This window comes from Ambystoma mexicanum, chromosome 5q, assembly GCF_040938575.1.
Source record: "Ambystoma mexicanum isolate Mex_15411 chromosome 5q, UKY_AmexF1_1, whole genome shotgun sequence".
In the NCBI taxonomy this organism is placed as follows: Eukaryota; Metazoa; Chordata; class Amphibia; order Caudata; family Ambystomatidae; genus Ambystoma; species Ambystoma mexicanum.
Window position 1 is genome coordinate 204186846 of NC_090933.1, and position 25397 is coordinate 204212242.

The following is a 25397-nucleotide window of genomic DNA, read 5'->3' on the forward strand; positions in this document are numbered from 1 at the left end:
TTGCTCTACATCCAGGAAGTAGTGGACGCTTTGGAGCTAGGTGGGTTGGATGCACCTAGAATTGCATCGAAGAGATGGCCCTGCAATTTTTTTGCTAATGACGCGTCAATTCTTGCAATAACCTCGAAGACCTACTAGTGCTGCTTGATATTTTTCAGGCCAAATACAAGGCCCTTGGGCTAGAAGTAAATGCCAGCAAAACTAAGGTCATGGTATGTAAGCCTCCTTTTACTAAGTCCCACAAGATGAGGGCTATGGTAGAGGGTCATGGCCTGGCTCAAGTCAGGTACTTGGACTATTTGGGGATTAGGTTCAATGAAGCAGGAGGCTGGGCTGATCAAGTGATCAAAGCTAAGGTTAACCTCTCCAAATATAGCAGGGGCATGTCATAATTTTTTCATAGCCATGGTAGTGGGGCAATCTCTCTGCCCAGATCATTGTTTGACAAGCAAGCCCTCCAAGCAGCACTACACGGTGCTGAGATATTGGGGCTAATTATGCTCCCACAAAATGTTTAACTGCCATTAAGAATATATTCTTAAAGAAAATATTGTTACCAAAAATGCCCCAACCTCTTTGTTACATTTGGACCTACAAACATGGCCTCCAGCCACCCAGATTGCCTTAAAACCAGCCTTGTTTTGGTTACAACTGTGGTGATCCCCTGGTTTGTCCGCTTACAGAGATGCACTTAAAGATTTCCTCAAGTTGGAGGGTGCTGCCAATTGTGGGTGGGCACGGCATGTGAAAACAAAGTTAACAAGGTTGGAAGTAGTCTCCCTTTAGCTTGTCCCCTCTGAATGTTTCCCCGCCTTTAAACATCATTGCAAGACAAAGGCTAAAGATACAGCCAGGGCCAAACTTGAATCTACAGCATGTGCCCTTAAGAATGGCCCAGAATCTTTGTCTATTAATATGTTGGGGAATTTCAAACACATCCTGGATGAGACCCACCCCCCTATGAGCTCTCTGTATGTACGCTTTAGATTAGGATTTTTACCTACAGCACTTTACGCTCATTCTTGGTCGCCTTGTAATGTTGGTGTATGCCCCTTCTGTAACACAGCTGATGAATCCTCACTGCACTTTGCATTAATATGCCCTGCCTTTACTTTACTTGAGGTGTAGGTACCTGAGACCCATCATATTGGTGTTGTTCATAAGAAATACACACAATGCCATGTTCCCTTTCTCTTGTTCCTCTTATTGGAAGGTCCTTTTTTCTATTGCTAGATATGTCCATCTTGCTTGGCTTTTAAGAAGTAGATTACTGGGGAGTGTGTGAGTTACCAGTGGGGTCTCCTGAGAGGCTGAAAGTGTTGCTCTCCTCTCAGATCTCCCCCCAGGTGTAGTACATTCATTTTATGAGGTTTTTGTATTTTAACTTTTTAGGGCAAATCTGTCTAGTTGTTATCATTGTGTATTTGTATGTATTAATCCTCTTTGTATTAATGTGGCTTTGTTTTGTATGGGCTAATGGTCAAACCTAATAACGCTTGCAAAATTGAAAGTAAGTAAACATTTCCTTGCTGGCTTCACTAATGACTCCTCCATTGGAAAAACAATCAAAATGCTGACTTTGCCATTAATGCTGGTAAAAAGAGATGCCATAGCACAGTAAGAAAACATATCCTTGTTTGCTGCACAAATGACTCTTCCTTGTAAGAATACTTAATGTAAGTAAAAAATGTCATGCCTCTTTATGAAATAAAAAACAGACTTTTGGTACACCACTTTCCTCTATGGTTTTCAAGCCCCACAGGTGCCTGGGAAATTAGGCCGGGGGCTTTAGGTTGCTGATGCACCCGCCGGAAATCTCCACCCCCCCCTAACTTCCTCAAAAGCTTGGATGACTTTTAACAGTTTGGCTTTCCCAACCTTACTGCCATAAGGGAGCCCCCTCTCCTGAAATAGTTTGCACCAGATACTGGATTTCAAGGTCTGCACAATGCTAATGTCAAGTGTCACTGTTGTAAAAATACTTTGGCTGTGAAACCTAACTTTAACTGCACACTTTTATTTTGGCTGGCTGAGCTGTAGGCACAGTCTGTCTCAAATTCCAACCCCTGCCATGAGTGTGACAAATTAGATTCTGTTCTGCAGGAGTACAAGAACGAGTAGGGGAAAAATGCCCACTCAGCCCTCACATTTCTACATACCAAAAGCCAACACAATCATAACGGCAAAACAGGCACAGTTAAAAGAGATATACCTCATTCACCTTTTGTGGTAAAGTGGGCAGAGGGAAGCCTATTCTATGAAGATGGGGTGTGAATGTGATCCAGTAGTGTCCAAACAACACAGTAATACAGTCACAAATAAAAGGAATGTCCAATCAAGTTTTCTAAAAAATACATATAATTTAATTAAACACACCATCTGCAATTGGACTAAATTGAAAACACTGTACACACCCCTGCCTTCCCTTGGATGAACAGAGAAGGTTCAACATACTGAAGAAAGTAGCACGCTGCCCGTCAATTCAATGGTTATTGGCAAAATACTAACCACAATAAGGATATGTCTTTGCATGAACAAATGTACAATAGTGACCTAACCACCCCTAAGATGGTCAATTTTACCTGGGGTTGGTTTTTTGGTGGATTGACAATCTTACACCCGATGTTGAACGTTGATGCAAGCAGATTGAGCTCAGTTCGGGTATGGTGGATTTTGTGGGCCCAAGGAGCAAGCGGGTGTCGAGCAGGAGTGAAAGCGGTCGCTCTATGCATTTTGAAGGGGGCTTTCAGTGATACAGGTCTGGATGTCCTCCAGGATCTTTTCAAGGTTGGGCCAGGCTGAGTTGGGCTTTTGCTATTGTGAAGGAGCAATGCTTGATGCTACAGCGGGTCGATTCAGCAGGCGATGGTCATCGAATTCGGGATCTGTATGCGCCAATGTGCTGGTCGGTTAAGCAGCTGTTCAAGTGCTGGTCGGGCCAAGCCATGGTTGAAACCACTGGCAAGAGTCAGCGTGTGACTATCCAGAGGTTTGGATTGAGTCCCCTGCACAAAGAAGTTGATCTGACCCTGGCAGGTGACAGGCTCAGATTATGCATGATGTAGCATTGAGCTGGTTCGCCTGGTCCTCTGGATGATGTGAGGCCCATTCAGGGGGACTCAAAGGTGGGATGCTTCAGTTCAGCGTCTGCTCTTCCAGGTTTAGAAAATTCTGGTGCAGAGTGGCAGGTCCTGATGCACAGCATAGCTTTCTTCAACTGAGGCTGAGGGCTTTGGAAAGTACAAACCTCCCAAAAGATGTCCATCAAATCCTTCCTTGTTCCATAGTGAATTGAAGAAGGCGTGCAAGACCTCATGTTTTGAAGGTTAACGTCCACAGATGATTGGACTAAAGATAGTCTCCCTTATTTGTCCAATCCCTGCTCTTGAAAGAAGTGGACATTGACCTTCTGATGTCAGACCCAATGTGCCTTTCTCCAGAGGAAATGGAGGGTAAATCAAAATGGTGAAGGTCTCCTTCCCTTGAGCAGATCCCCCCTAATCCTATCCCCTTCCCTTCTCACAAAGAACAAAAGCCTTTGGAGATGTAACAGCCTGGCATGAGACTGCTGATTTTGACTGGGCATGCTACTTTGATGTCTAAGCCCATGAGACATGGCTGCCTCTTGTGAGGATTTATCTTGTAGAGGGTGTTACCTGCCATCACAAAGAGATCAAAGAAGAGGCATGGCCATTCAGGTTCCTGTCCTGCCATTTGGTAGTCTCAATCCTTCTGGCCAGCATTCACATCACTTTCCACAACAGAGCTGACATGCAGGAGCTGAAACATGTGTGATATTAGTTTGTATGTACAGCCATGATCATAAGTAGCGCATTGTACTATGTCTAAACTCAGGCATATCTTTATTTTAAGGTTTTGTCCTGTCACCGTCATGGGATGCTTGAGATCATAATAGTTTTGGTACAGCAGGGCATATCTTAAATGGCTGTCACTGCTGCTGCAAAATGAGCAACTTTGACCACTGAAACTGGTCTGTGCCACTGGTAGAGCAGGTGCTGCGAGTCAGGGTGCTGATGCATCAGGATCCAGATACACTCTGCTTTTGGCATGGAGGTTACAAAAAGGGGAATTTGATCAGCAGGCTACCCTTTCGGAGATGGAATAACCTGCTGTAATGGTTCATTGAGAAGCCACCCTCAACATAGGAGGTTCCTTCCCTCCCCACTCAAGTGGTTATTCAACAAACTGTTTAACATATTCTTTTTTAGCCCTATCTCAGCCACATATCATGCCCCTTTGATCCTTTGCCCCTGAGTTAACAATGAGCCAAGAACCAGGCCGGTGTACAGGAAATATATTGGTATTTATTTAAATTAAAAGTAATAGAAATTAGCAAGAAAATGTTAAACACCCCTTTATCCATGGCAAAACACAATCAACTTCTCTCAGCATAAATAAATCACAAAAGTGAGCTAAAAAGAACACACAAACTTCTTACTTTCTACAAATTGTACTTCACAAAATAATTACACTGATCAATTACATACTGTCGCCCAAACATTTGGTTTAAAACAAACACAGGGTGACTTATCGCTTTGTTTTTCAGACACTCCCTTGCTTTGGTCTAGGTTGGGAAATCAGACAGAAAAATTGGAATGCTTTGGGGAATTTTGGATTTCAGAAACCCCTCACTGAAAGGCCTGTGAAGGGAAAGCTGGATAAAAAGGTTGGTCTGATTTAAGAACAAAGACACCCCTCTTCCTTAAAGAAGTTGGGGGTCAGCTGGACAACAAGGATTACCCCAATTAAATTATAGATAATAGTTTTCAGTGCACACTGGGAAATGAGCTTTGTTAATTTCGAATTTTAAGGGGGAATGAATTAAATTAATATTTTTGGTTACATAGGCTAAGGATCTACACAGTTGTGACACCCCAACCCACTATAAAGGGAAAGGATTCAAGGCAGGCAGGCTCCCCCCACCTTTTGGGTTTCTAGGGAATTAGTTCTACTTACATAGCAAGTCTCTGTTTAAGGTTCAAGAAAGCCAGTTGCACCACAGGACACTCGGGTAATATAGGGCAGGGATCTGGTCACTACACTCTCAAAGATGGCCTCCCTCTACCCACCACAATACCCAGTCAGCTTTGAGGCCTTCCTAGAAATAGACAGCCCCACCAGATGCCCTCTCAGCAATCTACTCTGGTGTCTCCTTACAGCTGTCAGATCGTAATTTTCAGCAGCCTTCCTGACAGTCTGTCTCTTCTCTCCGTCCTCCTGTCTTTCTCCTTGATCTGTCTCCGCGGTTTTTGTGTGTCCTCTGTCCTAGTGCAGTCCCCCTTGTATAGCAGAAATGACATCACCAATTTTACAATCTTGAGGAAGTACCCTGTAATAATTCCTGCTATTAGGATTGGACAGTTACCCCTCTCTCTCCTCCCAACCCGGCCTCCAAATCAGGATTGGTTTAAGGGCCTGTAGAAACACATGGCAATTGCTATTTGTCATCATTCTTTGCTCTCCTTTAAACTTTTTTGGCAAAAACTATTTATGTGTCACAACTTCATAACTCTTCTAGCAACTGCCATACTAAACATATTTTCTGATTTATCTAATCATGGAGAACTAGATAAGCCAACCACCAAATCCGTACGATGTAGCATGGCCATGCGGCACATTTCTGTTGTTTCCATAAAAAGCACAATAGTTATGAATATATAAGTTATTAAGCATATCCCTAATTTCATTTCACACCCGCTCACCAACTCTCACATTTGGAACATGTTCAGATCAACCAGAAACCTAGTCTAACTGGACATTACTGTTCCCAGAGTCAGAGGTAGATGCATTTCACAGCCCCCAAATCACCTGGAAATTACATAAGAAATGGTACAAAAATGAAACCAATCCACATGCTGAAAAAAGGACTAAATGATAATAGTCCTTTAAAATTAATGGTGAATGTTCATGTGGGACAATTGGATGTTTCTGCCTTCCGGCCATTTGTTTTCACTGGGTCAGCCTGTGACCAGAGATTTTTTTATGAGTCCCTCTGAAGTTGGTAATTTGTTCTTTGAAGTTGCAGCCCCCAGTCTTCACACCTTTTAGGCATGCTCCCGCCAAGGATGACTTTCCTTGAAGTCCCTGCTTTCAGAGCCAACAGGTCTGGAGAACAATGGTCTTTCAGCATTTTATTACGGGGGTCATTAGATAGGAGATGTGACATCCAAGCTGGAAGTGGGAGATTTCCTTTGTGAAGTTTTGACCACAGCCAGAAAAAGGATCTGCCTCGGGCTGACATTTTCCATAAAGACAAAGTGGCTCTTCAAATGTCTCTGCGGTTTTGTAGGTGAAACATAATATGCATTGCTTTTGTCAACCCACACATCATATTTTGTTTTCCTCACATTGTTCTGTGAGCATTGATATTTTAAATATTTCACATTTGCTTTTTTTTAAGCCGTTTATTTTTGCACACACATGTGCAGGCCGTTTTTCTAAAAATCCTGTTTTCCATATGATAGTAATCTTTGATTCCTGCTTCTTTTGTAAATTAATGCTGCTTGTCTATTGGTGATGACAGGTAGGCCCCTTTCCACATGGCTCTTCAAACTTTCCTTGAAAAACAAAAACAAAAGCCAGGCATGTTTTGTTTCAGTGTTTAAATACCTGCCATTCATGTGAAAGGGACATCTGTCTGGGGCCTTTAAATGCACCACACATGTCCCCACCCTGTTCTTCCATGACTCTTCGTTGGGGAAGAACAGGGCAGACTGGAGTTTCATTAGGCATCATTTCCTTCATTGGGGAGTGGGCACTCCAGTCTCCCAGTCTCCCCTTCCATCTCTGCGTAGGGCGTATGGCACGGCACACCCTTTTCTTCCTTCTTTTGGGAATGAACACTCCAAACTCCCCATCTTTGGGTTGGAGGGTGTGCCTGGGAACCCCCTTTCTTCCTTCCTTTACAGTCCCTGGGGTTCTCTCCAGACTCAGATTTTTCCCTGGGAAGATTTACATAGAATTTACAACAACAACAACAAAAACAACAGCATAAAGTTATAACATAACATTTCCGTTTCCACAAACACATTTTTTTTATTTTCTTCATTTGTGCAATAATACAAAGTAAATGACTCCCTTTATATGTATATTACACCGTCCACGGTAGCAGCCGTGTGGTTATGGTTAAGTTGCTCATCTGATAGGAAGAGCACTCCCCCTGGACAAAAAAGTATATGGCCCACTCTGAATTTATTTGGCAAGTTTGGTGAGATTTCGTAAAGTTAAAGGGGATCTCAAAATGTAATTTTTTTCTATAGACGCAATGTGAAAAGATTTGTTCATGCCTACAGCCTAAACCGCTGAACACATTTTCACCAGAATTGTGGCAGGAGCGGCAGCATGGTCCCGAAAGCGTGCTTTTGTAAATTTGGTGTAAATCTGTCCAGTACTTTTCTATAACACAGGCAAAATGTAGGTCTCAAAGAATGAGTGATATCTGGGTCTGCCCCGCGGTCCCATTTCTCTGTTCACTCCCTGGACAGGACTTTGCTTGGTTCAGAGGGCAGTTTGATTGGTTGGTGCAAAACGTGATGTGCGTCATATCTTTCTGAAACACCCACCATGTTGTATCTGCGGATATCCACAGAAACATGTGTTGGGCATTTGGTGTTGGAAAGAGGGGCTGGGAAGGGTGGGGGAGTGAAAGATGGTTGATATAATGTATTTGTTTAGGTGGAAGAAGAGCGTGCAGGGCACAGCAGTCTGTGGACACCACAGTAGTCAGCAGACAGGGCCTTGGGTGGGCAGCTTATCTGGTATCTGCAGGCAGGCTTTTTTAGGTTAGGGGAGCGTAATGTAGATGATATGAGGATGTTTGTATAGGTTATAAATAGGCCATGCACCTGAGAGTCTAGGCACTGGCACAACTTCCAGAGGCAAATACGGCCATGAAACCAAGAATGTACCTATAACTATTATAGTAGGTAGTGTTTGGTGGGCAGTTGGAGAAACATGTCTGGGGTTATCTGGTGACTGCAAGAGGGCTTCTTAGAGTAGGGGAGTGGAATCTAGATGATATGGTGATATTTGCCATTGGTGAAAAATAGGGTTGGTGGTCTACTTTGATATATGCAGATGGTGCTTACATTGCAAAGTTAAGGGCAAATTGTTGTGTGTTGTGGCTGATTCTTGGGTGCATTGCCGTATTATGCTGTGGTGGTTGTGGCCAGTCCCTAGACTCTTGAGTGCATGGCGAGAGGCAGGCCATTTCTGTTGGGGGATTGCAATTTTACACTATTGGAAACTAATATTGCAGTAATATGGGTGCAGTTATGAGACATTTTGTTCTATGTGGTAAAGGCACATGTTTTCCAAAGTATACTAGGTCCATGGACAATTCTGAAAGAGTAAATGCATAGAAGAAAGTAAGAGGAGGAGGGCAAGAGATATGAAAATGGAGAGGAGGAGGGAACAGAGAGTAATCAGTCAAAAAGGGCAGAGAAGCAAGAGGGGAGAGCGAATACAATTACAAAAGTAGTTGGGTAGCAGACATGTTTGAAAAATTGGTACCTGTTTTCAATGTGTAAGCAACTCTATAAAATAGAGTTGCTAGTTCATGTTCAAACAGGAGGCGGAATATGTATTCAACTTTTTGTCTGAATCTGGGGTCTTCAGAATACTTTGGTAAAGAGCAGTACTCTGATGCTGTTATTTCTGTGCATCTTACATCATACCTTCCCCCTTTTCCAGTAGGAAAGAGTAGAGGAAAGGCTTGTCCTTCCACACTTTTTTACCATATGCTGATTGGAGATCCTTTGGCTTGACACATTTGATATGTTTCTAGGGCATTGTCTATGCTGTCTTTGGAGTGCCGTTGGTGAATTGTATACTGGTCTAAAATATTGGATGCCGTAATAGGAACTACAAGTTCAAATTGGCCAGTTGCTAGGAATCCTGAAAAAAAATTGGTGGTTTCCCTCAGGTTTTGTTCAATGTTTATTTATTTGTAGTACTCATAGTTCTCTTTAAGATAGTGTAGGGCTTCTCTAACTCTGTTTGAGTCTACTAGTTGTTACCAATTCTTTTTTTATTTCATTGGTACACCATTCACTAGGATCATCAAAGATTTATCTATTGCCGTTGAACTCCTAGAGTGTTTAAATTTCTTAAAGATCTAAAGGCAAATACACTACGTTGCCACAAATGCCTTTCAGTAATTAAGAAGGATGCAACTTGGCTATTTTGGGTTGAAGGCGTATTATAGCTTGAAATGATTGTACTGTTTGGATTATAATGCTCTCATACAAATTAAGCTGTTGGAGAAGATTTGGAAGTGGGAATATTAAGTTATTAGTGATAGGATGTGAAGGCATTTGGTTATTATCAAGCTTTGTGTTGCAGTATGTGCAAATTATTGAGGGATTAGTAATTTTGTATTTGTTTTCTGCTATAAAATAGAGAGCTAACTGGAAACATTGGCATTCCTCATTGTCATCTATTTTGTATGTAATATCTACAGTTTTGGTGCTCTTTGTAAAAAAAGTTCTGTTTGGTTTGGTACTTCAGCAGATGCACTTTTAAACTTCGCTATTTATTTTTTGTATGTTTTTATTAGAAGATTTGCATTTGTAAGGTTTTCGCTACTCTTTTCTACAGTTACTGGATTTTCTAAGTGATTTTCACTTCCAAAACATATGCTTTGGATGTGGTCTGTTTCTCCAAGGAGTTCTTTGTCTGTTTTGCATAGTACATCTCTTGATAAGATTCCGTTGAGTGGAATGGTGTGTTGCTAACATTTTGATGTGTTGGAAGGTGCATTTGAAAGCAGGTCCTGAAATGCATGCTAATGAATGTCCTTGGAATCCAGTGTCACTGCGTACTGGTCAAGAGTCCATGGTTTGCAAAGTTTGTATTCTAATTTTCTCTTTTACTTTGAAGTATAGTGATTGAGGAATTAGCGTAAAGCTTTGAAGGATTGATTGCATACTTTAAACATTGAGGTGCTGGGCCATTTCTACACTGGACAGATTGGTTCAGTGGATTGGAAAGTTGACTGTATGTTTGTTTGGGAAATTTTTTCAATGAGGGTTTCTTCTGCCATAATGGTGTTATCTACCATTTCATACCCTCGGCCACTGCTATGGTTCTGTGTTGGTTGTGTGTATTCACTCACCTGCACAGAAGTTTGCAAAGGTATCTCTGTTGACATTTGTCAAGGTTGCTAACGGCTAGGTCTATCTCCCAAGTCCCCTCCTCACCTGAAGATCCTGAGGACGTGCTCAAAGTTCGTGAGACCCCTCTACCTCCGCTTGTAGTGGTTGCCGGGATCTTCTTCTTTCTTCGACCCTTGATCTTCTTATCGTGGAGGTAGGGACGGGCTCCACTAGAGGCCACCTTGGCAAACTGAGTAACTCCCCGCCAAGTGGGACCCCCAGTAAGCCCGCCCGAGAATTCAGGGAAAAAGCTTCTGCAGCACCAAAAAACCCTGAAGCACTCGGCTGATCGTGGAGCTCGATTAGACCAGCGGTAGATATTCTGTAGTCCGTAGCTAATATTCAGTAACAGAGGAAAGTAAACGTAGATAGAAAAAGGCTGAAGGGATAGGAAGACAGAACAAAGGGAGGTATGAGGTTGAACGTCCAGAGAGACTTCAGAGCGTGCAGGGGCACAGGTAAGGAAAGAAATCCTGCGGCCCGAACCGATATGCCACTGAGAGCCAGAGGCTAGCAGAAGGAGAGCACTCAACCGCCACCGGAAGAGAGAGAGAGAGAGAGGGAGTGGGAGCGAGGAAAGAAGGCAAGGTATAACGCAGAGCGAAGAGGAACAGAGCGAGGAAGGGCAGAAGCCGGAGAAAACTCCCGCAAATGCAGACCAGGAACAAGAGCGAACGGAAGGCAACTCGAACAGAAGAGTTCCAAGTCAAACAGGAAGTAAGAGCGATACAACGCACTGAACGTAGGTTTCAGTACGTTGTTATAGCAACGCTGACTGGCGGCGGCCATCTTGGAGGAAGACTAGACCGTGCGAAACGGTTCTAGTCATAGAACAATCATCGGAGTCGGGAAAGGGACCATCTTTGCCAAACCTTCCATGGCCGAAACATAACAGTATGACCTCTTCTCGTCGGGGTCCCCCCCGGCTTGCCAGGATGTTTTCTGTGGAACAATCGTAACAGACGAGGTGCATGGATATGATGACAGGGTTCCCAGGTACGTTCTGCCACTGAGTATCCTTTCCAATGAATCAGATATTGTAAGGACCCCCGGTAATATACAGGAGGTATCCTTGGATGGATTCTGGGTCTTTGGTAGGGATCCGGCACATAAGGCTTTAACAGAGAAGTATGAAACACTGGGTGAATTCTCTTCATCTTCTGGGGGAGTCGAAGACGGTATGCCACTGGGTTAACTTGTTTGATTATTGAATAGGGTCCCAGTTACTTGGGAGCGAATTTGCCAAAGTGTAACCATCGAGGTAGATATTTGGTCGAAAGCCAAACAAGTGTGCCGGGTGTCCATTCCGGATTACTCCGTCTATGTCGATCTTCCCTCTCCTTGGTGTTCTTGCGGCTGTCCTCCAATGCCTTCAGAGCCATCCTTTGGGTGGATCGAATAGCTTCCAGTAAACTATCCACAGTGGGAGAGTCTGAACTGTTCTTCCGAATGCCTGGTACATGGGAAGGGTGGAATCCATAGGAGCACAAAAACGGACTCATCTTTATGGCAGAATGATATGTGTTGTTATACGAGAACTCTGCCAAGGGTAACAAGGAAGTCCAGTTGTCCTGCTCCCTGTTACAAAAACTTCTGAGGTATTGCTCGAGGGTGGCATTCAGCCTCTCCGTCTGGCCATTACTTTGTGGATGAAATCCCGAAGATAGTGCTCTCTGTATACCTACTTGTTTACACAGGGAAGCCCAGAATCGTGATGTAAACTGCGACCCTCGGTCCGAAAGTACCGTTTTGGGTAATCCATGCAGTCGGACTATTTCTCGAAGGAATACTGTTGCCATTTCTGGAGCTGTTGGGAGCCCTACCAGTGCAATAAAGTGGGCCATCTTACTAAAGGAATCCACAATGACCATAATGGTTCTGTGATCTTCCGAGGGTGGCAAATCCACAATAATGTCCGTAGACACGTGTTCCCAAGGCTGAGAGGGTACCTCCGGTTGTTGCAACAGACCCAAAGGTCTACCAGTTTGGGGTTTGTTTACCGCACATACAGGACAAGAGAACACGTATTGCTTGACGTCTTGAGACATGGTTGGCCACCAGAAAAGTCTCTTCACCAATTCCATCGTATTCCTCAGACCCTTATGTCCTGCCAGGGGAGACTCATGGCTCCACCTCAGCACCTGCGTCCTCAGCTTATTTGTTGGGATGAATAAAGCTGAGTCGTGATATAATAGTCCGTCTCTGAGAAGGAGATTGGGGTCAATACGGTTGCTGCGTTGAATTTCCTCTTGTACCGCATGCAGAAAACTAGAAACCACTGCAATAAATTTCTTGTTGGCAAGTAGCAGCTCGTTTCCGGACGGTGTCTCAGAAGAAACTTCCCAGCTTCTAGACAAGGCGTCTGCCAAGATGTTTTGAGAACCTGGTAGATATGTAAGTTGGAAGTCGAATTGAGAAAAATAATATGCCCACCTAGCATGTCTAGCGTTGGTGCACTCCATCTGTTGTAGCACCCGCAAATTACGATGGTCAGTTCTTATGACAAAGGGCTCAAGGGATCCCTGTAAGAGGTGTCTCCATTCTTCACATGCCTTCTTCATTGCCAGGAGTTCCTTCTCAAGTACAGAGTAATTTCTTTCACTAGGGCTCAAGGTCTTCGAGAAATAAGCTATCGGATGTTCCTCTCCATCCTTAGAGTTCTGGAGCAGGACCGCTCCGATGGCATTCTCAGACGCATCGGTCTCCAAAACAAAAGGACGCGTCTGGTCAGGTTGGACTAAAATAGGAGCAGAAGTAAACAAACTCTTGAGATGCCGAAAAGATTGAATTGCATCAGAGTCCATCCAAAACCTAACCCCTTGTTTCAATAGTGCTGTGAGTGGTAGAACAATCTTGGAGAAGTGAGGGATGAATCGACGATAAAAATTCACCAGCCCTAAAAACCTTTGTACCTCCTTGATACACCTGGGTTCTGGCCATCTTAGTATGGCTTTGATCTTCCCTGGGTCCATCCTGACACCCTCATTGGATAGAATGAAACCTAAATAGGGGATAGAGTCAGCATGAAATTGACATTTTTCAAGCTTCACCAAGAGTTGTTTCTCCTGTAGATGTCTCAGAACTTCCTTCACCACCTGGACGTGTTCGTTCCGATGTACCGAAAATATAAGGATGTCATCAAGATAAACAACTACGGATCGATATAGTAAATCTGAGAAAATATGATCCATAAATCTTTGGAATATTGCGGGGGCATTGACCAGACCAAAAGGCATTACCCTGTATTCATAATGGCCTAGGGGAGTCCTCAAAGCAGTCTTCCATTCATCTCCTTCCTTAATCCTAAGGAGATGATAGGCCCCCCTTAGGTCCAACTTGGTGAATAGACGAGACCCCTGCACCGCCTCCAGGATATCTCTTATCAGTGGCATTGGATATCTATCCCTACAGGTGATCCTATTGAGACCTCTGAAGTCGATGTAGGGTCTTAGTTCTGTAGTTCCCCTTTTGGGTATAAAGAACAGGGAGGCCCCACCAGGAGATCGTGACTCCCGGATCAGCCCATTCTCCAGATTCTCCTCCAGATATTCCTTAAGGGCCTTCCTTTCTGGGAGAGATAATGGGAACATCCTTCCGAAGGGCACTACTGCACCCTCCTGTAACTTGATGGAACAGTCTTCTGGTCTGTGGGGTGGCAGGAGGCGTGGAACCTTGTCTTCAAACACCTTGGAATGACATTGGTACACCAGCGGAATGCTCGAGACCACTTTAGACTGTAGTGTGTTACCTCGCCCCTCATCACTCTCTTGTATATGCTTACTGAGGCAGTTTTCATGACAGAACTCAGAGTCAAATCTTAGAGTGTTAAGGGACCAATCAATGCAGGGGTTATGTTTTCTGAGCCACGGGATCCCCAGTATAATGGGGAAATGGGCCGCTCTTATCACGTCAAAACTGATCCTTTCCTGGTGATCACCCATCTGTATCCATAAAGGTTCAGTCTCGGAAACTATGGGTCCAGAAACGAGAGGCGTACCATCAACTCCTTCGACTGGAATGGCTCGGTGCTTAGGCTGGCAGAGAACTCCTTGATCCGTAGCCCAGACCCTATCCACAAAGTTCCCTGCCGCCCCGCTATCCAACATCGCCAAGACCACCACAGACTTCTCGGTAGACAACTGTAGTCGAACCTGGAAAACCATCAAACGAGAATCCTCGGCTACACCTGAGGCTTGGGTGTGATCGCAGGGTTTTCAATGGTTTCCCCCGAAGTCGCCCCTGCACAGACTCGGGGGGTAGCGTTTCCCTTCTTCCGGGGAGGCACATCGGGACAATTCCGGAGCAAATGTTTAGGTGACCCACAGTACATACATAGACCCAATTCACGTCTTCTTCGCCTTTCTTCAGGTGTCAGCGGGCCCCTGGCTGATCCAATCTGCATAGGTTCTTCCATTACAAATTCCGGCCTGGGTACTACCTTGGTTGCTGGAGGAGGGTCATTCAAGGGAGAGTAACCTCGTTGCAGTCTCTTCTCAAGACGTCTCTCATTCAGCCGAAATTCGATCTGTAGGGTTAAGGTAACCAGTTCTTGGAACGAACCAGGTCGCGAAACCCGTGCTAGTTCATCTTTGAGTTCTTCTTGTAAACCCCTCCTAAAAATGGTTTGTTGTGCCGAATTAGGCCATCCCGCCTCGGTAGCCAACTTCTGGAATTTGGAAACATAAGTTTGGACGTCCGCACCACCCTGCCTGACGTCCAACATAGCCTCATATGAAGCAAAAACCACCTCAGGGCGATCGAATCTTGCTTGAAACTGTTGCGAAAACTGAACAAAATTCTGTAAGACTGGGTCATTATTCGTCACTAGTGGAGTGGCCCATGCCAACGCATTCCCCACCAAGCTTGAGATTAAGAACCCCACCTTCGCCTTATCTGTCTCGAAGGTCTTTGGTCTAAACATGAAATACACCTTACAGGCATCCATAAATTCCTTCCATGCCCTGGGATTTCCATCATATTTGCCAAACGATAGGGGCATCGGGGGGAGGTCTCCTTTATCCTCATTGCGGGCGGCCACTTGTTGTCTCAAAAGGTTGTTCTCTGTCTGCAGGTTTTGCATTTGCACCGTGAGTCCCTGGATTGCAGCCACCAACTCTTGATATTGTTCCAGGGAAGCCATGGGTTCTTTCAGGCGTTGTATACTGTCAAGGTTGCTAACGGCTAGGTCTATCTCCCAAGTCCCCTCCTCACCTGAAGATCCTGAGGACGTGCTCAAAGTTCGTGAGACCCCTCTACCTCCTCTTGTAGTGGTCGCCGGGATCTTCTTCTTTCTTCGACCCTTGATCTTCTTATCGTGGAGGTAGGGACGGGCTCCACTAGAGGCCGCCTTGGCAAACTGAGTAACTCCCCGCCAAGTGGGACCCCCAGTAAGCCCGGCCGAGAATTCAGGGAAAAAGCTTCTGCAGCACCAAAAAACCCTGAAGCACTCGGCTGATCGTGGAGCTCGATTAGACCAGCGGTAGATATTCTGTAGTCCGTAGCTAATATTCAGTAACAGAGGAAAGTAAACGTAGATAGAAAAAGGCTGAAGGGATAGGAAGACAGAACAAAGGGAGGTATGAGGTTGAACGTCCAGAGAGAGTTCAGAGCGTGCAGGGGCACAGGTAAGGAAAGAAATCCTGCGGCCCGAACCGATATGCCACTGGGAGCCGGAGGCTAGCAGAAGGAGAGCACTCAACCGCCACCGGAAGAGAGAGAGAGAGAGAGTGAGTGGGAGCGAGGAAAGAAGGCAAGGTATAACGCAGAGCGAAGAGGAACAGAGTGAGGAAGGGCAGAAGCCGGAGAAAACTCCCGCAAATGCAGACCAGGAACGAGAGCGAACGGAAGGCAACTCGAACAGAAGAGTTCCAAGTCAAACAGGAAGTAAGAGCGATACAACGCACTGAACGTAGGTTTCAGTACGTTGTTATAGCAACGCTGACTGGCGGCGGCCATCTTGGAGGAAGACTAGACCGTGCGAAACGGTTCTAGTCATAGAACAATCATCGGAGTCGGGAAAGGGACCATCTTTGCCAAACCTTCCATGGCCGAAACATAACAACATTGCACATGTTTTAAAGTATTTTTTGTGGTTTACTGATTCATTTTGATAGTGGTTACATTCTGGTTAAACTTAATACAAAATATTTTCCTTTGAGGAGCTTTGCACTGTCAATGAGAGCTTCAAGGATTCGTCTTCTGCTGTAATTTTGTTTTTTTAAGGGTTCAGCGTGATTTCTCTGCTGTTTGAAAAAGAATATGAAGTACTCTACGGTGGAAAATGTTTTGTAAAATTATTTTTTTTGAATGCTTAACTGTGGCTACATTGGTAGATTTAGTGCTAGCGCTATTAGTACTTTTATTCTTCTTCTTTCTTTTTATTTCTTACTTTTTGGAGGAGGGGCCATCTTTTTTTTACTGCTAGTTGGTTCAGTTTTGTTGATTGACTGCATTAGCTGTTTCGTTTGAACATTTGCTATACATTCGGATAGAGGTGGATGCATATTTTGCATACTTTTAGTTTTATCTGCTCTATATTTCATTGTTTTCTACGGAGTTGCTTTGTAGTAGTCATTCTGTTCTGTCTGTTGGAGATAAATGAAAGTGTGGGTTTCAAAGTTGCGCAATGTATTTGCGTGCATTGTGAATGAGTGTGTAACTATCAGGGCATGCATAAATAGAGGGCTGTGTGATTGTGCAATGGGATGTTAGTTCTGGTTGGGAAGGTTGTAATACTAGCTGTGTTTGTAGATGTGTGAGGTGATTGGTTCAGTTTGTATGACAGTGTACTTTACCAGAATGAGTAAGAACATTATGATGTTTTCATGATACTAGTGGGTGTTACCATACTGGTACTCAGATGAGAATAGAAAGAGTGTACCCGCTGAGGTGCAATGACTAAGAGTGAAGTAAATTCTGTTGGTTTGGATAGAATTTTGTAGGCTACAATACGGTTACCCTGCACTGTATGAGGAACTGAACGAATACTAGTACACTACTGCACTTACTTAGTAGGATGTGAAGAGTAGCTGTCTTCGGTTCTTATCTTCTAGGGGAGAAGCTGCTGTGTTTCAGGAGGCTGTTGTCCACTGCAATTGGCAAAGAAGAAAATTAGTGGGTATGTGTGTTAATGGCAAAATAATTCTAGTCCAAAGAGACATTGTTGTACATTGTAGGAGGAGTTTTTGGGAAGAAGAGTTAGTAACATTGCACGTGAATCCGAGAATGGTTGTAACACTGCAGTTGCTGCAGACGGGTTGCCACCAGATTCCTAATAATTGTTTGGCAGCTGCCTTCCCAGTATCACTAGGACATTAGAGGTCATGTTGGCTTGCAAAGTTAGGTGTTGGAAAATGTTAGTTTCTATTTTTGTGCAGTTGCATCACACTGTATGGCAATGGGGGCATGAGAGCACAGGCAGCGTTGGTGTTGGGGCCATTGGTTCAGTGAAAAGTATGCCCTATGGGGCTGAAGTTTTGAAAGTGTGAGAGTTGTTGTTGCACTCTTTGTATTAGAAATGGAGTACTGCAATACACAGGAAGCATGTACTGATTAGTAAGGAGAATGTTAGTGTGTGCAATTTCATTCACTTTCCCACACATGTATGCTTGGTATGTGAGGGCTATTGCAATATGTTGGAGAAATTGTTTCAATTTTCTTTTATTCATTTACTAAAAATTACACACAGCACCGCCATAAATGTGCACATGCATTTATTAGGTTTCCTTCAAATGGTGCTGCAATGAATACTTTTAAACACACTGGATTTTGTCATTTTTCAATCCATGCTCATGGAATGCTTTCGTAACATACATGCAGTTTTCTTTTTGCGTGTTCATTGTGGCAGTTTTACAGTAGTTTGGTTAGTGGGAGAAGTGGTTTTACAAGTGACAGAATGAAAGAAGAAAATAACAGTTTGCACATCAGACTGGGTAATGTGAGCAAGTACCATGTCGTGGTAAACTGTTGAAGTGTCACATTGGATCTGGCACTTAAACATGCTGTGGAAATGTTTCCAATGTGTTTTTTCTTTCCTTTACAAAACAATCACACAGAGTGCTGCTGACATTGACATTTGTGTTTTGAAACTGTTATGAAAGTGTTCATTAATAGAAAACTTTCTAAGCCCACAGCATTGTAAGTAACTGCTACTTCATGTCAGGAGATGGGACAAATGAGAGTATGATTACTGAGTAGGGTATGTAGGGTAAGTGCAGGACCCTGTTGAAATGCATTTGTAAAAGAGTTGGAAATGTAGCTTACACAATATATGCATACCTGTAGTTTGTGTTGATGGATCCAGATGTGGATGATTCTGGAAGTAGAAATCTTGGAGAGTTTTACAATACTTTTTGATGGAGGTGCTTGGGAACAGCAGAGTTGCACAGTACATCTGAAGTGTTGAACTGAGATGAGAGAGTTAGATATAGAGTTCTTGGATGTGATTGGTGGATGGGTGTGTGACTGCTCAACAGTAGCCAATGAGGGAGTGCTGCAAACAATGAAGTGGAAAGGGAAGAAGGGCTGCCCCTGTGTTACAGGGTCAGTGGACAGCATGGTAGTCTGCGGACAGGGTGTGCCACATCCAGGTCTTCTTAGCATGCCTGGAAAGGACATGGAACTGTGGGGATGAACCAATTAGGTGTTCAGGTTGTGCTTTATAGGAAGAGAGGGTAATACCTTTTTTCATTGTTGTGTGTAGTGGAGATGGCTGGTGTTGGAGAGATGGAGAGAGTTAGTGTGTGGATGGTGATTGTGAGTGCTCTGCAGAGGTATGTAGAGGGAAGTAGCATTTCTGCCAATCTTGGATTTGAGGGTGTGGAGGCTTTGTGGTGCTGTCTGCCTGACCACAATTTGCAAGGAGTGCTTACACCTTTCAGAGATACAGCCAATTTCAGTACTCCTAATGTTCTAGTGGTGCACTGTGAAGAAGTGCATTTGGGGTTTATCAGTGCTGCAAGTTTGTTCAGTACTCTGAAGGACTTGGTGAAGGCACTGATACTGCTTTTTCCCAGTGCAAAAGTGATTTTCTCACACATACCACCTGGAGCAGCATGGAACAACCCCAATGTTTTCTGTCCTCAGCAAAATGCAGGAAGGTGTCTTGTAAACAGAGGCATGTCTTCATTTTTGTGTTGTGCTGGTATGTTCTTTTTCCACAATGAGAACATTAATTCTCTGAGTGGGAATTGTTTCACTGCAGATGGCATTTCTTTGTCCAACATTGGTAATGCTATTTTTCTTTACAATGTAAGGGATGGTATGAAGAGGTATGGCACGAAGAGGTTCATGTAAGCCTGTAAGGAAGAAAAGAAGAACAAAAGGTGTTGGTTTAAAAGCACTTTCAACAACATAAAGAGGCTCTTTTCAGAGCCACCACTAAAGAGGAAATCTCGTACTCTAGGTTTCATTTGTCTCCCCACCCCCTTGAATTGGACGATTTATCCACAAACACTGTGGTAGCCCACAGATAGCACGTGCCACATCCGGGTTTATGAGTATGGAGGCATGGAAATGGGACTGTGGAGCCCAGGGGATTGGCCAATAAGGTTTCCTGTGTGTGGTATGCAAGGAGGGAGTATGGCATAGGGTCTGTTTGCTCAGAGAAGTGCAGATGGCTATGGCTGTGTCTTTTGGGAGGCAGAGTGTGTGGATTTTGGGGGGCTCTTGGATCCGTTGGTTGCAGGTGTATGTAGAGCAGTGTGCACATCTTGGATTTGATCATGTTGCTGTGCAGTGGTATGGAGTGCGTGACAAAAAGTGGATAGACCTGCTCCCACTTTGTGCCATCTTGGTGACACGCTACCATACATACATTATTATTCGCTACCATACATACATTATTATTGTTCATTGTGGAGGGAATGTTACTGGAATTTCACAGCAGTTTGCAATGAAGGAGCCATTTGGGAAAATCATGGACATGTTTCCAAATCCCGAGTAATTTCTTCTTGCATTTCCCAGAGACAGATGTGGCTGTGCTCCAGTTCATTTGGTCTGCAAATGGAGAAAGTGAGGTGCAATTTCAACAAGGATGTTTTTGCATTTTTAAGAGATGTCGGCATGATGTCTTTCCATAACGAAAACATCACATTTCACAGCACAAACATTTTTCGCAGAGATGGAGTACATCTTACTAATGCTTGTAATCAGCTTTTTTTGCAAAATATCCTAAATGCTTTGCAGGCTTTTTTGCAAATATAGCAAGCATTTTGCAGTAGGTATTGCCTACTTTACTCTAAAACTTGAAACAAGTCTTCCAAAACAAATAAATACAAAACAAAGGCTCTTTTCAGAGCCACCACTTTCCCATGCAAAAGAGTGCAATGGTTTAGATGGCGCCACCACCTACATTTTTTAGATGTTTACGGGCTAGCACGATGTTCTTGGACTTTGCAGGCACCTGCCCATTTTTTTATACTTCTATTTTTGAACTGTGAAAGGTGGCCCTGAAAAGAGATGTTTTTGTTGATTTTTGTGTTTTCTGATTTTTGAGGATTTTTTAAACACGACACACAAGGTAGGGAATGGAAGGGAGGGTAGGGAAGGGGCACCAACCACAAGGACGAAGGGGCAGGTGGAGAGAGGAAGATGTTGGGCGGGCCTGACTTAGGTAGGGGGCACATTTTCTCATGCTCCTGGACCGTATCCTAAAAAGCATTTCGAAATTGTTCCCCTCTGCAGAGTACTGCGTCAGAGTATATACATAGTACAGTGACTCTCGAAAGGCAAGGGTCCACTGCGCTATGTATGGCCTATGAGGCATGTTCAGGGATCCGCTGCCCCACAGCAGTGGTAGCAGGAGCATGTGTTGAGGATGCGACAGAGGAACTCAACCCACTACTGCCTTCAAAAGGGACAACCCTTCGAACTGCTGCCTTGTGGTTAGACCTCAGGTCTTGCCACATGGATGTGGTCCCGTAGCTGTACCGGCCAGGCATTTAACGACTGAGTATATTGTTCTCAGTGCATCTAACCTTGGCTGCATGTGCCTTGGGTACCCCCCCAATGTTGGTAAACAGCCTCCACACCCAAGGCCCATTCTGGCAGCTGGAAGAAGGGACTTCCACTACCTCATCTTCTTCATCTTCTTGATCCCCCTCTGCATCATCACACCCCTTCCCCTCTCCAGGCCCTCTAGATTTTGTCTTTAGTGGTGGCGGATGGTGATGGTGGAGGTGGTGAGGTAGCTCCAGTAGCCATGCATGATGCCATTGTAGATGTAGATCAGCATGCCAAAAGTAGCACAACAGAAATGCAAGCTCCAGCAAGTGCTCAGTCCTGGTCATCCAGAAACACAATGAGGAGCAGCAATGGGGTGTGATCTTTTATAGAGGTGCGCTTAGCAGACAGTTGCGTGCTCCATGGGCACTTTGAGCCTCAGGTTGGGCTCAAAAAGTTACAAAAGTGCCTAAATTGACTAGGGCATGGTCCTGGACCTCTGCAAGGGTGAAGTTGCAGCTCAAAACACTTGGATTGGCCCAAAAAGCACCTTTTTCACTGTGCAGGGGTTGAAACAGTGTCTGTAGGTAGAGGACCCATGCTCAGCACGGTTCAGTCACATGGTGATGTTGCAAACGTTTGTGGATGAGGCGGCCGTCCGTAGGACACCTATTGCGTGGTATTTGGTGTGTGCATGCATCCAGGTATCCGTAGGACAGGGTTGGGCTCCCCGGACTAATTAAATGTGCGACATGTGCGAGCAAACAGTACCAGACAGGAGCGATGTTTGTAGTACACAGGGGATCAGATTTGCATGTGCCCAGGAGTCTGCAGGACAGGGGCAGGCTCCCAAAACTAATTAAGAGTGCATCACTAGTTTACGGACAAGCCGGCCAGGCGTGGTTTTAGTAGGACACTGTGGACCAGATGCGCATGCGCTCAGGTGTCTGCTGGACAAGGGTGGGCTGCCCAAACTAACTTAAAGTTCGTCATGACGTTACGAACATGCCAGACAGACACAGTGTTCGTAGGATGCAGGGGATGTGATGCACATGCACCCATGTGTCTGCAGGACAGGGGTGTGCTCCCCGAGCTAATTGAAAGTGTGCTATGACTTTGCAGACATGTCCGGACAGGCGCTGTGTTCGTAGGACACCTCCATTTTTGATTCCGGACAGATTGACAGTCCCGCTGTCCACGGACTCCAAACAGGGCTTTTAAAAAGAAAACAGGCACAGACACACCAACAGTACACACATAGAAATGTATCAACACTGAGAAATACACTGAATTTGGAAATTAAAGGGGTCGCAGAATGGGAAACACATATAGGGAGTATGGGGGAATTGGGATGATTGGCCGTGACAGGGGGAAGGGGCACAGGTGCAAGGCAGGCAGTGGTAGCAAACATTATCTGTAATATGATATTTCACAAATGTCATCAAATGTTGAAAATTTGCATTTAGCTCATCCATTTTGGTAGACAGAGATCAATAGGTCATGTGCAGCATTTGAACTTTCTGCCTATCTGTGTCCATCCTCTTGGTTATTTGGTGGTATTTCCGGTGCAGTGTCTTCATTTGGACTACGTACTGTTAAAAAAAAAACATGTGGAACAATTTACATTCTTTTTCCTTCTTTAAAAATTGTAATGTGTACCATTAGAGTTATTTTCCTCACTCATTTCATCATAGGGGAAATGTTACTCTAGCTACCCCATGGTTCTTGCCATTTCTGTTTAAAAAAAGCAATAATTCTAATTGTTACAACTCATGCACATACAGCAAACTCTAATGTTATAGGAAAAGATATGGTGTACTTAGTACTTTTGTATGGGTTTCTTTTTAGTAGGTTGGACTTGCTTCTGAGAGTTGCTTTTAACTATGTAAACAAGGCTGCACTTTTATGCTTGGCACATCCCATTATGTTGCGCAACCTATGTAATTGTACTTCTGATTTCATAAGCAGAGTTGTAGACATAATTCATAAACATCTTCTGTTTGTTCGGTGCACAATATAAAAATGTAAGGTAACCCCTGTGCTTTTGGGCAGTGTGAATGTTACCCGCGCTTCGCTGACATGCGCGCTTTCCGCAGACTCTGTGGCTTACCATGTTGGGGCAGGGGGTCAGCATTAAGTAAGGGACATGTAGATAAATTAAGGGTTTCCTCCGGCATTAGCAAACATCTTTATGGGCTTTTTTGAGGACACTGTCATCTATAAGCATAAGGCACATCAGAAAGAACTGTTTAAATGGATGCAATACATCGATGATGTCTTGATTATTTGGAGAGGAACTAAATTTGAATTCAAAGAGTTCATGAACTGCATCAATAACAATCAGCTGGGAATACTATTTACTGGAACATGTGATGAACACTCAATGAATGTTCTAGATCTAACAATCTATGTAGATCACAACAAACTTAAGGTGCATACTTTCAGAAAACATACTGAGGCCAACTCCACATTACACTCCAGGAGCTGTTATCACAGAGCCACCATTCTAAACATACCCTCAGGAGAATTTATCCGGGCAAGAAGAAACTGTCAAACACCAGAATTCTTTTCAAAGGCATGTGCTCTTCTGAAAACACAATTTCTGGCAAGAGGTTACTCAGAAGACTGTGTGAAACGAACAATGAATAAGAGCAAAGCACATACACAAGAACAGACTCTGGTACCTAGTACCAAATGAACAGAACAGCCAAAAGTTTGATTCATAACTAAATTTAGTAGCAATCAGAAACTTTTTTACAAAACCCTCTCCAAACGTTGGCATCTCCTGAAACTGGATGAGAATATAAAGAATCATGTAGATTCTAAACCAGTCATTATCTAGAGACGGGCAGAAACCTTGAGAAACAAATTGAGCCCCTCACTGTTACCGGACTCAGAAAAAACTCACAGGTTACAATCCAATAATGACGGATTTAGAAAATGTGGAAATTGCACAATGTGCAAATATGCTCATGATAAAACAAATGTTTTCAAGGACCTACACAACAATGAGATAAAGATACAACAGACAATTGTAAAATGAAATACGTGGTATATGGTATTATCTGTGTGTGCAATCTGGTATACATAGGTAGTACCATCAGACAAGTTAGAATCCGTGTCTGAGAACATTTGGCAAAAATTGGGAGCCAGGACCTGAAACTACCCCTGTCCAGCCACTGGCAAAAAAATCACCAAATGGACAATAAGCCGAACATCAGATTCATAGGACTTAAAAGAATCACATTGGGCAAGATAGGTGGCAACAAGGAAAGGAAGCTACGCCAGGCAGAGGCCAGCACCATTTGTAAACTCAACTCGACGGTTCTCGGCCTCAACTCAGATAATGAAATGGTGTCTTTTCTCTGAAAACCTATTTTCTCTAATATGTTCAATCATGTACATTATTTTCAATGTTTTACTGTACTTATAGATATATAACCTTTGTTACTTCTCTCATCATTATCCGATTCTCACATCCTATATAGCGACTAGAATAGAACACCTTTGTATTATTCAAGAGATTAATAGAACATTGTAAAAAGATTGACAAAATAATTGCCTTAAATAAGACCCAATCAAGTGGAATGTATATGCACGTTTGCTTCAGATTAATCAGCGCACTTATCTATGCAATCCAAATACATAAACAGTGCCTGGTTGAAACCAACACTTCTCCAATGTCCATAACTCTATAAAGAGGAAACTCATCATTCAGCGCAATACTAGGGATCAGCCATTAACCTACTATTGATTTATGGCCCTAAAAACTATTTGGAATAAATGGAGCATATACGAACATGTGGGAGCTGATTTTACAATTCAAATCACAAACATTTGTCAACGTGACCAATAAATATAATTTTCCAAAATGTATTCGAAACTGAAGGAAATAAATCATTGGTTACGAAAAAGCAATATTGTTTAATATATATCTACACTCCACGCAGTTATATCTGGGTGAGCACATTACCTACACGCAATCAAATTGGGCAAAGCTAGCGCAGTAAATACTAAAATAAGGCTCCATGATCGCAAAAGATGGCGCACTTCTTTTTGCTTTCCGGAGTAAAAACAAACAAAGGGACTCTGATGACCCCGTAATCATGATGACGTAGTAATTACTAAAACCAAGCTCGGACGCCATTCGGCATCCCTTCTAGCAGCCGACGCACAGCAGAAAATGCAAGCACTGAACACTCAAGGTAAGAGACCATCCACAAACTGTAGTCTTTTGCAGCAAGTGTTCATTTGGACCTAACGCACACGCATCTCCACGAG